This window comes from Plecotus auritus (genome assembly GCF_963455305.1).
Source record: "Plecotus auritus genome assembly, chromosome: 3".
Taxonomy (NCBI): domain Eukaryota; kingdom Metazoa; phylum Chordata; class Mammalia; order Chiroptera; family Vespertilionidae; genus Plecotus; species Plecotus auritus.
In genome coordinates, this window is record NC_137772.1 from 57054005 (window position 1) to 57068194 (window position 14190).

The window sequence follows — 14190 nt, forward strand, 5'->3', positions numbered from 1 at the left end:
GCTCAGTGGCACATTGCAGTTGGAATATTGATCTTTAGGGAAAAAATTTGCACTGAATTAGTTACTGGTACAAGATGTTGTTTCTCCAAATGCCAGAATTAATCCTCTAAAAATCAAGAGGTGAAAATTGGAGTTCTCCTATTAATACCCCAAACAGCAAGCTGGATTTGGGTTCCTGTCTCATGAACTTTGAAGAATAACTTTCACAGACAATGAATTTTAAGAAAAAGTGCGGAAATTTATTGTAAGTGCACACTAACTCCTATGTGGGGAGGGGTTCCCAAATGAGGAGGCCCCTGGGGAGGGGGTCCTCAAAATGGGAGAACCAGTGAGTTTCTTTGTCTCAGGGTTTATAAATGCTGGCAGCTTCTTTGTCTGTTCATGCCACTTTCTAATTGGACCCTTCCTTATTTGATGCCCCCCATGCTTTTCCTAATTGGCCACTTTCCCCCTTTTCCCTGCATGATATCAGTTTTAAAGCTTCCCCTCCTCTTCTTCCCCTTATCTTGTAACATTCTTCTGTCCTCTCTGTATGTATGATAAATAATCAGGTGGCTTAGAGCTGTTTCTGCTCATCACGTATGCATTCCTCTCCCATGGACCCCTCGCCTTCCAAGTGCCTCTCCTGTCTCTAAAAATCCTCTTTTTTTAAAATATATATTTTATTCATTTTTTACAGAGAGGAAGAGAGAGGGATAGAGAGTTAGAAACATTGATGAGAGAGAAACATCAATCAGCTGCCTCCTGCACACCTCCTATTGGGGTTGTGCCTACAACCAAGGTACATGCTCTTGAATGGAATCAAACCTGGGACCTTTCAGTCTGCAGGCCAATGCTCTATCCACTGAGCCAAACCAGTTAGGGCGCTCTAAAAATCCTCTTGCTTTCATTATTTTATTTAGTGATCCACTAAGAAAACATTTTGGGTTCTGCTGTTTTAGAAGCAGAAAGGTGAGGAATACTGTTATTAAATGCCATGATAATGGACCCATAAAATCAAAGCTGAGCTGGTATCTTGGCCACTTGGTCCCATGGCATTCAACTAGCAGCCAGAAAAGTGAGTTACTGTACTGGTGGGCTCAGGAAGAACTCAATGTGCTTGATACATTCTGTTGGTCACCTTCTCCCCAACATTTTCTATTAATTTTCCAGGAGCTCATATGGCACTAAAAAATTCCCTGCCCTTTGTTTCAATGGAGTTGAGTCCAGACTGAGGTGTGTTCTCCTTTCCCTGTTGTGAGGGCCTTGAACAAGTCTTCTTGCTTATTTAAATTTGTCAGGTCAAATTTTTCTTTGACACCACAAATAAAGTTGAAGTAATTGAACACAGTGATTATGAGGATGTGATGGACATCTAACTGAGGAATATTTCTTAAGTTTTGTTCATGCACAAAACTAAGTTCCTGGATTTTACCACCTATAGATATTTTAGCAATGGAGTAATCTAGGATAGTAGTGGACATTCTGAGTTAAGTAAGTCAAAAACTTACAGTTGAGGATAGTTCTTTTATTAAATATCTACTTTAATGCCATATGATGTTAGCTTTCCTTGCAAAGTTGCAACAGATTAAGAAGTGGAAGAAAATTGATATAAAAATGTTGAAAGACTGAATATTACCAAAAAATTTAAAGCTTACTTAAAGATAAAGTTAAAATTAATCTTGGATTTCCCATGACAATCTCTCTGTTAACATTTGTTATGAATGTCTGCTGGAAAATTCAAAATCTGCAGGACAAGCCAACAACCAGCTGACTAGAAATTCCAGCAAGAGCTGATGTTGCAGTCTTGAGTCCTAAGGCAACTTGGAGGCAGAATTACTTTTTTGAAAACCTGTCTTTTCTCAAGACTTTCAACTGATTAGGGCAGGCCCACCTACATTATGGGTGGCAATCAGCTTTCCTCAAAGTCTACTTATTTAAATGTTAATCACATCTAAAATACTTTTACAGCAACATCTAAACTGGTACAAACAACTGTGTACCATAGCCTTGCTAAGTTGATATACAGAATTAATCTCACATTAAATAAAAGTCAGAGATGGTATGTTTTGGAAGTTATACTTTTTCCAGGTATGAATCATACTAGGTAAATGCTATTGCCAATAAGAATGAGAATATTAGCTAATATTTTTTAGTATAAGCATTTTATACTGATAATATTTTATCTTCACATACATATGACAAAATAGTTACTATGTTTATGTTCAGTACCAAGAAAATAAATTTGTCATAGGGAATCTGCACAACTTGCTCAAGTTAATTTACCTGATAAAGATACCGAACTTTTGGACTGGAACCCGGATTCTTTGTCCGCCGGAATCGAAGAATGAATCCACGGACAGAAAGTGGTATAGCAAAGGTGGAGATTTATTGAAGAACAAGCACAGACTCCCACGTAGGGAGGGGGAAGAGTCCCACAGAATAGACTCCCAAGTAGGAGGGGGGAAAAGGCCCACTGGGTTCCTTTCCCTATGGCTTATAAAGGCTGCAGATCCTGGTACCTGATATCCCCTCTGATTGGTCACTATTCCCCTTTGACAGGTGAGGTTCTCCCTCCTCCTTCCCTCTGGGCTTTCTTTTTTTCCATGAATGAAGGGCTTCCTTCTCTTTATTTTGTAAATATAGACCTTTCTTGGCTACTTCCAGTTCCCTTGTCTTATGGAAATACACCTGTTGCTGCTCCCTAGTCTTATAAAGGTGTGATTGCACCTGGCTTCCTTGTGTTATGGAAATGTACCTTCTCCCAGTCTGTAGCTCCACACTTCCATGGACCCCAATTCTAAAAAATCTTTAAGCCTGCCTATGTCCCCCTAAAATTCCTGCTTCAATAAGATGTGGAGCTGGACTTTAAGCCTTTATTGTTTAAAGCAGTAATCATTAGCAATGCATGGATGTTGAGAACATGACATGTAGGTAAGCCAAATAGTAAAAAGAAGCACAAGATTAATATTAATAATGTCTTATATTTAACACAATATATCAAAAATATTATTTTAGCATATAATAAATAGAAAATAATTGAGATAATTTACTTGTTTGTGTGTTTTTCAATCCTTACCGCAGGATTTATTTTCATTCATTTTAGAGAGAGGGGAAGGGAAAGAGAGGAAGAGAAGCATGATGTGAGAGACAAACATTAGATTGGCTGCCTCCTACACATGCCCCAACAGGGGATCAAACCTGCAACCTTTTGGTGCATGGGCTGACACTTCAGCCAACTGAGGAACACTGGCCAGGGCTTTACTGTTGTTGTTTTTATGCTGTATCTTTCTGTCTTTTTCCTATTTTTTTTATAAAAATGTGGTTATTTTAAAATTTAAAATTGTTCATGTGTCTTTTATTATATTTCTATTGGACAGCACTACTCTAAGCACTTAGCCTCCCCAAGGGAGTATTCCTTCTTACAATGACGTTTTCTTATTTGTAAGGTGTTGCTCATTATCACTTAAATACAATTAGCATGCAATACTTAGATTAGTTTATTATCACCTAATATAGGCCAAGACTTTTATCCTTGCACCTCAGAATGGTGTAAATGTGTCTACATGTAAACAGAAATCTAAACATATATTTGTTTTGGTTTTATCTGTTAAAGTTGCTACCTGGTACAAAAAACTTCATTTGACATGTTCACTCAACATTAGGGTAATTAATTTTGTCTCGGAACTTTCATCTTCTACCTGTTTATAAGTTGATGTATATTTATTTATGCATCTGACTGACTCAAACAGTTGATACCACTCAGAGAACTAAAAGGGAAATTTATAAGTTTCTATTATAAACAAAAGTTCCACAGGACTCTTCTGAGGAATTAAAAGAGAGTTTTATTCTGATATGATTTGCAAATCAGAGAATGTAGCCTCTGGCATGAACCAAAGACTTGTATTGAGGTGGAAAATATAAGGCTAAGGTTTTAAAGGCGAGAGTTGTAAGGAGCTGATGATCGAAGAGATAGGTTTGCTAAGGAAATGTTTTCTGATTGGTGGGGGCAACTGGCCTCTCAAGGGTTGGCTGACCCAGTGGTCAGTAAGTGGTGTTTCTAAAAGAACAATGGGTAATTTTGGTTGATGCATGGTCTGCAGGCAGAGTCATGTGATACAGCCAACAGTTGGAGTAATAAGACATTGAAACAGGAATTTTAGGGGAATATAGGAGGCTTAGGGAATTTTTAGAATTGGGGTCCATGGAAAAACACAGGGCTACAGACTGGGAGAAGGTACATCTCCATAACACAAGGAAGCCAGGTGCAGGGAGCAGCAACAGTTGCATTTGCATAAGACAAGGGAGCTGGAAGTAGCCAAAAAAGTCTCTATTTACAAAATAAAGAAGAAGGAAGAAAGCCAGAAAGAAAAGAACAATGAGGGAGGAAGGCATCACAAGTCCCATGTGGTGTTTGACCTTTGAGTTCAGGAGTCACTATAGTAACCAGTTTAAGGGAATAGTGACCAGTCAGAGGAGATATCAAGGCACCAGGATCTGCAGCCTTTATAAGCCATAGGGAAAGGGAACCCAGTGGGACTCTTCCCCCTCCCTACGTGGGAGTTCATTCTGTGGAACTCTTACCCTCTCCTCACATGGGAGTCTGTACTTGTTCTTCAATAAATTTCCACCTTTTCTATACTACTCTCTGTTCGTGGATTCATTCTTCGACTTTGGTGGACAATGAATCTGGGTTCCAGTCCAAAAATTCCGTTTCAACATGGTCAGCAGGGAAAGGGGGTCACAAAGCATGGGGCCAAGCCTCAGTTACACCGGGAGCCTGCAAAATAAACTAGTAAAGTAATTTTTTTGGTGAAAAGGACAGTGCAAGTGAAACTGAATTTTTGGACTGGAACCCAGATTCTTTGTCTGCCGGAATCGAAGAATGAATCCACAGACAGAAAGTGGTATAGAAAAGGTGGAGATTTATTGAAGAATAAGTACAGACTCCCACATGGGGAGGGGAAAAAGGTCCCACAGAGTTCCTTTTTCCTATGGCTTATAAAGGCTGCAGATCCTCATGCTTGATATCACCTTTGATTGGTCACTAGTCCCTTAGACTGGTTACTATAGTGACTCCTGAACTCAAAGGTGGAACCTTACATGGGACATGTGAAATTCTCCCCCACTCCTTCCTTATTGTTTTTCTATTCCCTTTGGGCTTTTATTCTCTCCTTCTGGATGAAGGGCTTCCTTCTGAAACAGGAATTTTAGGAGGACATAGGCAGCTTAGGGATTTTTTAGAATTGTGGTCCATGGAAAAGCACGGGGCTGCAGACTGGGAGAAGGTACATTTTCATAACACAAGGAAGCCAGGTGCAGTTACATTTCCTTAAGACAAGGAGGCAGCCAACAGGTATCTACACTAATAAAAGAGAAACATGCAAATTGACCATACCTCCGCTATGCCCACAAGTCATGCCCACCAGCCAATCAGGAGCGAGTATGCAAATTAACCCAACCAAGATGGTGGCAGCCATGGAGCTGGAGCGAGCAGGAGGCTTGGGTTGCCCTGGCAATGAAAGAAGCCAAGCTTCCCGCTTGCCCTGGCTGGCCCTGGCCTCCGCTCAAGGCTCCAAAGTTTCAATTATAGCAGATAAATAAGTCCCAGATACTTGCTTCCAGCTGACCCTGACCTCCACTCAAGGAGGCACTGAAAAAAGAAAAAAAGGAGGGGCTGGGAGCTTGGGTCGCCAGGGGGTGATCAGGCCAGGATGGGACAGTAGTTGTGGGTGATCAGGCTGGTGGGGGGCAGGGCCATTGGGGGTGAGCAGACCAGCAGGGGTGCCAGTTTGGGGTGAGCAGGCCAGCAGGCAGAGTGGTTAGGAGCAATCAGGCAGGCAGGCAGGCAGGCAGGTGAGCAGCTGGAGCCAGCAGTCCCGGATTGTGAGAGGGATGTCCGACTGCCAGTTTAGGCCCAATCCCTGTAAACCGGCAGCAGGACATCCTTCGAGGGGTCCCAGATTAGAGAGGGTGCAGGCCGGGCTAAGGAACACCCCCCCCCCCCCCCGCCCATGCACAAATTTCGTGCACCAGGCCACTAGTATTTACATAAGACAAGGGAACTGGAAGTAGCCAAGAAAGGTCTATATTTACAAAATAAAGAGAAGGAAGCTCTTCATTCAGAAGGAGAGGAAGAAAGCCCAGAGGGAATAAGAAAACAATAAGGAAGGAGAGGGGAGCCCAGGAGTGACCAATCAGAGGGGATATTAAGGCACCAGGATCTTCAGCCTTTATAAGCTGTAGGGAAGAGGGACTCAGTGGGACCCTTCTCCCCCTCCTCACGTGGAAGTCAGTTCTGTGGGACTCTTTCCTTTCCCCACATGGAAGTCTGTACTTGTTCTTCAATAAATCTCCACCTTTGCTATATCACTTTCTGTCCGTGGATTCATTCTTCAATTCCGTCAGACAAAGAATACAGATTCCAGTCCAAAAATTTGGTATCACTTCCCTTTATTTTGTAAATATAGACATTTTGCTATTCCCAACTCCCTCATTCTATGGAAATGTACCTGTTGAAGCTTTTCAGCTCCCCCATTCTATGGAAATATACCTTCTGCGCTCTGCAGCACTGTGCTTCCTCTATGCTCCCCTTAATTTCCAAAATTTCTAAAATTTTCTAAATCTCTCCTATTTCACCCCCAAAATTCCTGTTTCACAAGGAATCCAGTTCATCAGGTAGACAGAATTTAAAATGCACAACAGCCTAATTCTTTGTGCAGGATCAGAGACCAAATTGTAGAAAGGTCTAGGTCTTTGGTTACAAAATTTTATTAGAATTCTCACTATACACTAAATCACAGGTTTGTTTGAAGGTTTTATTTTTTATTTATTTTTTATTTTTTATTTTTTTAAATATATTTTATTGATTTTTTACAGAGCGGAAGGGAGAGGAGGGATAGAGAGTTAGAAACATCGATGAGAGAGAAACATCGATCAGCTGCCTCTTGCACGCCCCCTACTGGGGATGTGCCCGCAACCAAGGTACATGCCCTTGACCGGAATCGAACCTGGGACCCTTGAGTCCGCAGGCCGATGCTCTATCCACTGAGCCAAACCGGTTTTGGCTGAAGGTTTTATTAAACCATGTTTTTTACTCATGTTTTCAAAGGACAACTGAGCCCAAATTACTAAACAATGGTCTGAAATAAAATCCCATTTTCTTCTGTAGTTAAATGTATTTAATTTTTTCATTAACTTCAAACACATATGTGAACAAAGTTTAAACTATTTAGTTATATCATTTTTCAATTTTAAGTGTCTTTCAAATATTTAATTTATTCTTCTAGTAACTTCCCCTTGAGCAGGGTCAGCAAAGTATTACACTCAGGCCAAATCAGGCTTACTTTTTAAAAAACGATTTAAAGAATAGTAACGCACTTCTTCCCTCCACCCTCACTTTGTTTTTAAAACAGAGTGCCTATGGCGTCTTAAGTGCTGCTACAACAGCAGAATGGAGTAGTTCTGATACATACTCTCTGGCCTATAAAATCTAAAATATTTCCTATCTGACTATTATCAGAAGAAACTTGATGAGCTCTATCCTAAAGGGAGATTTGGCTTATCTACCTAAGGCTATCATTTCTTTCTCTTTTAGTCCTGCCATTGCTACTTATACATTCTTTTTCAAAGAAGGCATTATACTGTCTCTCAATTCTGGTATATATTTGTGTACCTTAGCATAAAACCTATTTGTAAGATAAACATTGGCTTGATGCATAACTTTGGTTTATAAGATAGGAGGAATCATTACAAAGGTATAAATGTAATATATGTTCACATTCTTGTCCCTGTTAAATTAGTTTATTGCTCAATTTTTAGCTGTGTACATTAATCCTATAACTCTATATTATTCGATATACTAGTGGCCCGGTGGATGAAATCTGTGCACATTGAAAGGGAATTAATTAAAGGAAATATTTTAATATTGCTATTTGCCCTTTCTCTATAATAGAAGTGTCAGAGATGAAAGAAAATTAGAAAAATCTATATGAAAATCTCCCTCCTGTTAGAATCTGGGGCACGCTGTAGGACCTAGAGTCAAGTCCCTGCCCACCACCCACACACACTTCGAAAATGCAGGAGACACAGACCTGGCCCGCCCCACCCCGTCAAGCCCCTCCTGGCGGGGGGCACAGCCTCAGGTCCCCCAGACCGGCGCTGGGGCGGGGGGGCTCAGCCTGAGGTCCCCTGTCAAGCCCCACTGGGAACAGGGTGCAGCCTAAGGTTCCCTGGCCTGGCACTGGGATGGGGGTCACAGACTGAGGTCCCCCGTCAAGCCCTGCTGGGCAGGGGGCACAGCCTGAGGTCCCCAGGCCTGGCGCTGGGGCAGGAGGTGCTGCCTGTGGTCTCCAGGCCCAGCAATGGTGCAGGGGGCAGGGGGTACGGCCTGAGGTCTCCTGTTCTGGCGGCGGGGCGGGGAGCACAGCCAGAAGTACCCTGTCAAGCCCCGCCAAGCGGGGGTTGCGGCCTGAGGTCCCCCAGCCTGGTGCTACAGCAGGAAGGGGCACAGCCTGAGGTCTCCCAGCCTGGTGCTGGGGCGGGGCATGCAGCCTGAGGTTCCTCTCCCCAGCCAGGCACCATGCAGCTTCAGGTCCCTGCTGTTCAGTAGTGACATTATGGTGTCCTGGCTAATTAGCGTATTACTCTATTATATAGATAGATGTTGTTATTTTAAACAGAAAACATCATGAAAAACCCAGGCTGGTGGAATAGTCTGTTCAATTAATTTGGCTGTATTTGTCAGCTATATGGACCAAGTATTCAATCTCTAAGCCTTTTCCTGCAAAATTGAATAGTTTTTTGACATTACATTAACTGTTTTCTACCATTATCTTGACCTTCAGTATATGTGGTCTACTCTGATTTCTTCCTGAGTGGCTTTCTAAAACATTAATATTAGTGAATTAATTCAGTGATTGCTTATCAACTAAGTACAATGCACCGGGTACTGTGGCAAGAGTTTACATGTGTGACCACATTAAATCTATACATCAGTATGACTTGGACTTTACCCTGGGAGACGTTGCACATATTGGAATTTATGGTGCCTTTCTTAAAATCACAATTGTCTGACTTTCCATCTTCTGCACTTAAACACTACTTACATTGTTTCTGAATCACAGCTATTTTGGAGTATCTGGCAAGACCACCAGGAAATTTTAACAAACAGAGCCATTATGATAATTGCCTAAATAGGTTTCATCAATCAATCAACTCTGTTATTTAAAGGTTGCTTATTTGGCTGCTTATTATCTCCTTCTCTCTGGCTTCCTGCCTTTGTCCATTTCTTTGCTCTTCAGCATTTTGATTAAAGAGTTGGCATGAAAAGAGAAAAAAGATGAAAACTAGATCAGGCTATTTAAATTTTCAATAAGCTTAGCATTTTTTAAATATTCCTTCAGGGGCGTAGGATGCATGCAGTTTGGGTTATCTCACCTATTCATCCAAAAGGTCATATATTATATTTAGCATTATCTTTTTTGTCCATCAGAAAATAGGTGTGTTTAAATCCAAATGAACTTAATTGGAAACACAAATCTACCTTTTCAAAATGTTTGCAAATGTCAATGTAAACAAGGTTTAATCCTATAAGAATTTTTATGAGTGTATTTGAGCCAAATTGACTATAATTGCCTGGAAGCAAATTCTTAAGGGATTGAAAAAATTATCTGGAGAATGTCACCTTTGCACCTTATTTTATATATTAGAATCAAAGGAGAAGATGTAAGGGATATTTGACTAAAATTGTACAGGGCAACAGAGGTAGGGAGAGAGAGAATGTAACTGAATGAATGAACAAATATATATATATATATTTGTTACAATACCTTGGGTTCAAATCAAGATCATCCTCCTATATAATAAGGAGGTAATATGCAAATTGGCCATCACTCCAACATACAAGATGGCCACCCCCATGTGGAAACAAGATGGCTGGCAGGGGAAGGCAGTTGGGGGCAATGAGGCTTGCAGGAGAGGACAGTTGTGAGGGACCCAGGCCTGCAGGGGAGGGCAGTTGGGGGGACCAGGCCTGCAGGGGAGGGCAGTTGGGGGCAACCAGGCCTGCAGGGGAGGGCAGTTGGGGGGGACCAGGCCTGCAGGGGAGGGCAGTTGGGGGGACCAGGCCTGCAGGGGAAGGCAGTTGGGGGCGACCAAGTCTGCAGGGAAGAATAGTTAGGGGAGACCAGGCCAGCAGGGGAAGGCAGTTAGGAGTGACCAGGCTGGAAAGGGAGGGCAGTTAGGGGCAATTGGGCCAGCAGGGGAGTAGTTCGGTGTCAATCAGGCTGGCAGGGGAGTGGTTAGGGTGTAATCAGGTTGGCAGGCAGAAGCAGTTAGGGGCAATCAGGCAGGCAGGCAGGCAGGCAGGCAGGCAAGCAGTTGGGAGCCAGCAGACCTGGATTGTGAGAGTTATGTCCAACTGCCCATTTAAACGGACAGTCGGACATCCCTCAAGGGGTCCCAGATTGGATAGGGTGCAGGCTGGGCTGAGGGATATACTCTCCCCTTGCATGAATTTTGTGCACCGGGACTCTAGTGGTCATATAATATGCTACCTATATTTAAAAATATATAATTTTATTATTATTATCAAATCTCACATGCACACAAACACATACATACCTACCACTCTATATGCAAGACATTAACACAATTGCCAGCTCCAATAAAAGTAGTACCTTATAAACAAAGAAGCTTGGAATTCTCAGCCAGCTTCTGTGTCTTATGAACAGAGAATCCCAAGACTCTTAATTCAGCCTCTGCTCCTTAGAAACAGAAAACCTTATATTGCAATCTAGCCTCTGTTGGCTTGGGATCCTAAAGTAGCTTCTAGAGCAGCCTTGGGCAAACTACGGCCCGCGGGCCGGATCCGGCCCGTTCGGCTGTTCTATCCGGCCCGCGGAGCCGAAAGAGCAGAGGGTTCTCTTGCTCTCCCCTCCGCTCCTTTACTTTGAATTTATATTAGTTCACACAAACACTCCATCCATGCTTTTGTTCCAGCCCTCCAGTCCAGTTTAAGAACCCATTGTGGCCCTCGAGTCAAAAAGTTTGCCCACCCCTGTTCTAGAGTATACTCAGAGATTTAATTTTGACTAAGAATAAAAATCCACCTTTACATTGCATCAATTGACTATAGCACTAGCTCAGGAGTTCAACTCAGAAATGAATTCCTAATCAATCACTGAGAAGTGAAGACAAAAGCTTCAAAAGTGTGCTCTTGGGGTTCCAGATGAAAGGTCTAGGGGTCCAGTGATAAATCTGATCATATCTGACTCATGGAACAATGCTTAAAGGAAAAATTACCCTGACACCTGTTAAAAGGGTAAGGAAGTCTTTATCAGGAGTATTGTAAAAGGTATCAAAACTATAGCATTAGATGAGAGAAATCAGGCTCAACTCTGACTACCATAAGAACAAGTGGAGATTTATAGCCAAAGAGGATGCTGGTGGGAGGGGTTGGGGGTGGAAGGTTTTTCTGACTATAAAATTACTAAGAGGACACATGGAGATATCAAAGGAAGGAATAATTCTTGCTAGACTGACTAAACAGAATTCTTGCTGAGAATGGGCTGGAGTGATCAATATGAAGGGTGGAGAATAAGAGTTTGATTAGATATGGAGAGTAATCATACATCAAGAATAAGAGGATTGTTGCTAAAACTGGGTTCTTCAAAGACAGACATTAAAGCCCAAAAATGAGGGCTAGTTGAGAAAAGTGCTCAGAGAAGTATGGCTAAAATTTGGTCAAGGTGGCAGTTTTTATGAGTAGTCTTTGACTAGAAAGATGAATACTCCTGAGGACAAAATTTGAATAAAACCAACACTTTTTTAAAATAAAATTTGAAAGTTTATTAAACCTATTAACATTATGAAAACATAATAGAAAGTGAAATGATAAAACGTTACATGTCTTCTATTTAAAACTAAATTTGTGTCAAAGACCCTTACCAACACTTTCTATTGGGTATTCTACTGACACACTAACAAGTTAAATTAGTGGAGGTGGAGAAAATAAAAGATAAAATACTTGAAATGTAAATAAGCTGTCTTTTGTAATTAACAAAGGAAATAATTGCCTGCATAAAAAAAACTTTTTAAAAATCTAAAACTTGCCTAATAAGGTTGTTTAGCAAGTTCCTAAATACTAGATAATGTATCACAAGCATGACAAGAATATAAGTAATTTGCTATCTTAACATTATGCTTAAGATAACCCAGATGAGCTGCATATCAACTGATATATTTTTAAAATAATTATTTGCTTAAATGTAAAGATAAAATTTAAAAGAATAAAATATATATAAATTCTGTTGTACTCACTCTATCCTCTCTAAAATAATTTAAAATAAATATGTCCATAAGAACTACTATCTTTTAAGGTTGAGAAATAATTGTTTTATTAAGTGTCTATTCATAAATTTGTAAATAATAAGGAAAATTGTTCCCACATAAAGTGAAGTGAGTATAACTTGATTAAAATAAAGTTTTATACCAATACATTGTTATCACCTTTAACTTAACCATTACAAATTATCAGAACCACCATTCCCTTAATGTTCATTCAATGCATAAGTCTCCAGATTTAAGTAAATTGAGCTCAACTTGTCTAATATATCTTAAATGTGATATAAGCCATTAACAGGTTGAGATCAAACATGAAATTATGTGTTTGACAGGAAATCTCTGCTGGCAAGAACAAAATTTAGAGGCTTACATATGTGTGGAATTAAAAAGATAACTTTTTCCCTGCAGATACATCTTTCAGGATGAATAAAAATATTTGAGTAATCTTCTATAAATATATCACTATAGCTTTAAGCAAATAATTTCAAGCTGCCTGCATTCTGATATGCCACAAAGGTACCAGGTAAAATAAAGTATTCTTTAAAAATAATAAAGATAGAAAGCATGCACTGTTTCCACTTGTGTATTTATATGAATGTCCATTTACATACCTATGCATATATAAATATATTCACACAACATTATGTGTTTCTCTGTATGTATTAATAAAATTTACATCAAAGAATTTAATGTAAGTATACAGTACATTGACTACTTATATATTTCCTTCTTTCCAAAGGTTAGAGTGTTTCAGAGAGGAAAATGATAGGTAGTCTTTAAAGACTCAACCATCCTTTACCTATTCCAGTAAGAATCATCCTGATGCACTCTTTGCTTAAAATAGCTGAACGTGATGTCTGATTGACCTTTAATAAGACATATATATCCCATTTTGGCAAAATGATGAAATCAGTAGTAAATGTTTTAAAAAAGAAAGAAGGAAAATTTTTCAAGACTAGCTTGAGGGAAGAGAAATATACCACATTAGTTGACTGGCACATCAAAGACAGAAAGTTAAAACAGAATAGCCACAGGCAATGCTTTGATTATTTAAAAGTTCCTTCTTGAATGTTTAACTTCCCTGTAGATAAGAAACCAAATTCCTATGAGACACCAGTTTCTAAGAATTGAGCACCTCAGTAGATTGTGCATAGCATTAGAAGGTGTGAGAGATTTTGTTGAGTGTTGAGCCCAATCAATCTACATTAATGTATTTAAAATCTACAGTCATGTATTTAAAAATAAATGTGAGAATTTAAAATGATCCGGTGTTGAACTAGGCAGTAGATACAAGAGTAAACAATTCAAAATAAGCTCTAGAATCTAATGAAACTTACATAGAGGAAAAAAAAAAGCCATTATAAAAATACAAAGGCCTTGAACATGTTGGAGGACCAGAGAGAAAGCCAATATGACCAGAGCCTGGTCAACTAACAGGTCACACCATTGGTGTGACCTCAGCATGAGTGTTTTTAAATTTCACCAAGTACTCTTTCCTCTTTTGTGGCAAGGAAGTTGGCAGCTATGGAAAGAATGAGTATCAGGTAAAGATCACAAGAAAAGTAAAAAATGTAATATGGATATGATCATGTGTTGTAAACAAAAATGCCAGGAATAACTAGCTTACATTATTTGACCAAGTATTTTCTCAACTGTTTTCTGTATTTCAACTCAGTATAAAATATACGATTATATAGTACTATGTGCAAGGATAAAGATTCAATTTTAGTTTATTTTATGTATACTTTATTTGTAAAAACTGGCAATTTTATGAAAAGATGTACAGCAAATTGATGAGTTATAATAGCAAACTGTATTGAGAAGAGTAGCAGAAGGAATTATTTTTCCTTTGTACACTATATATAT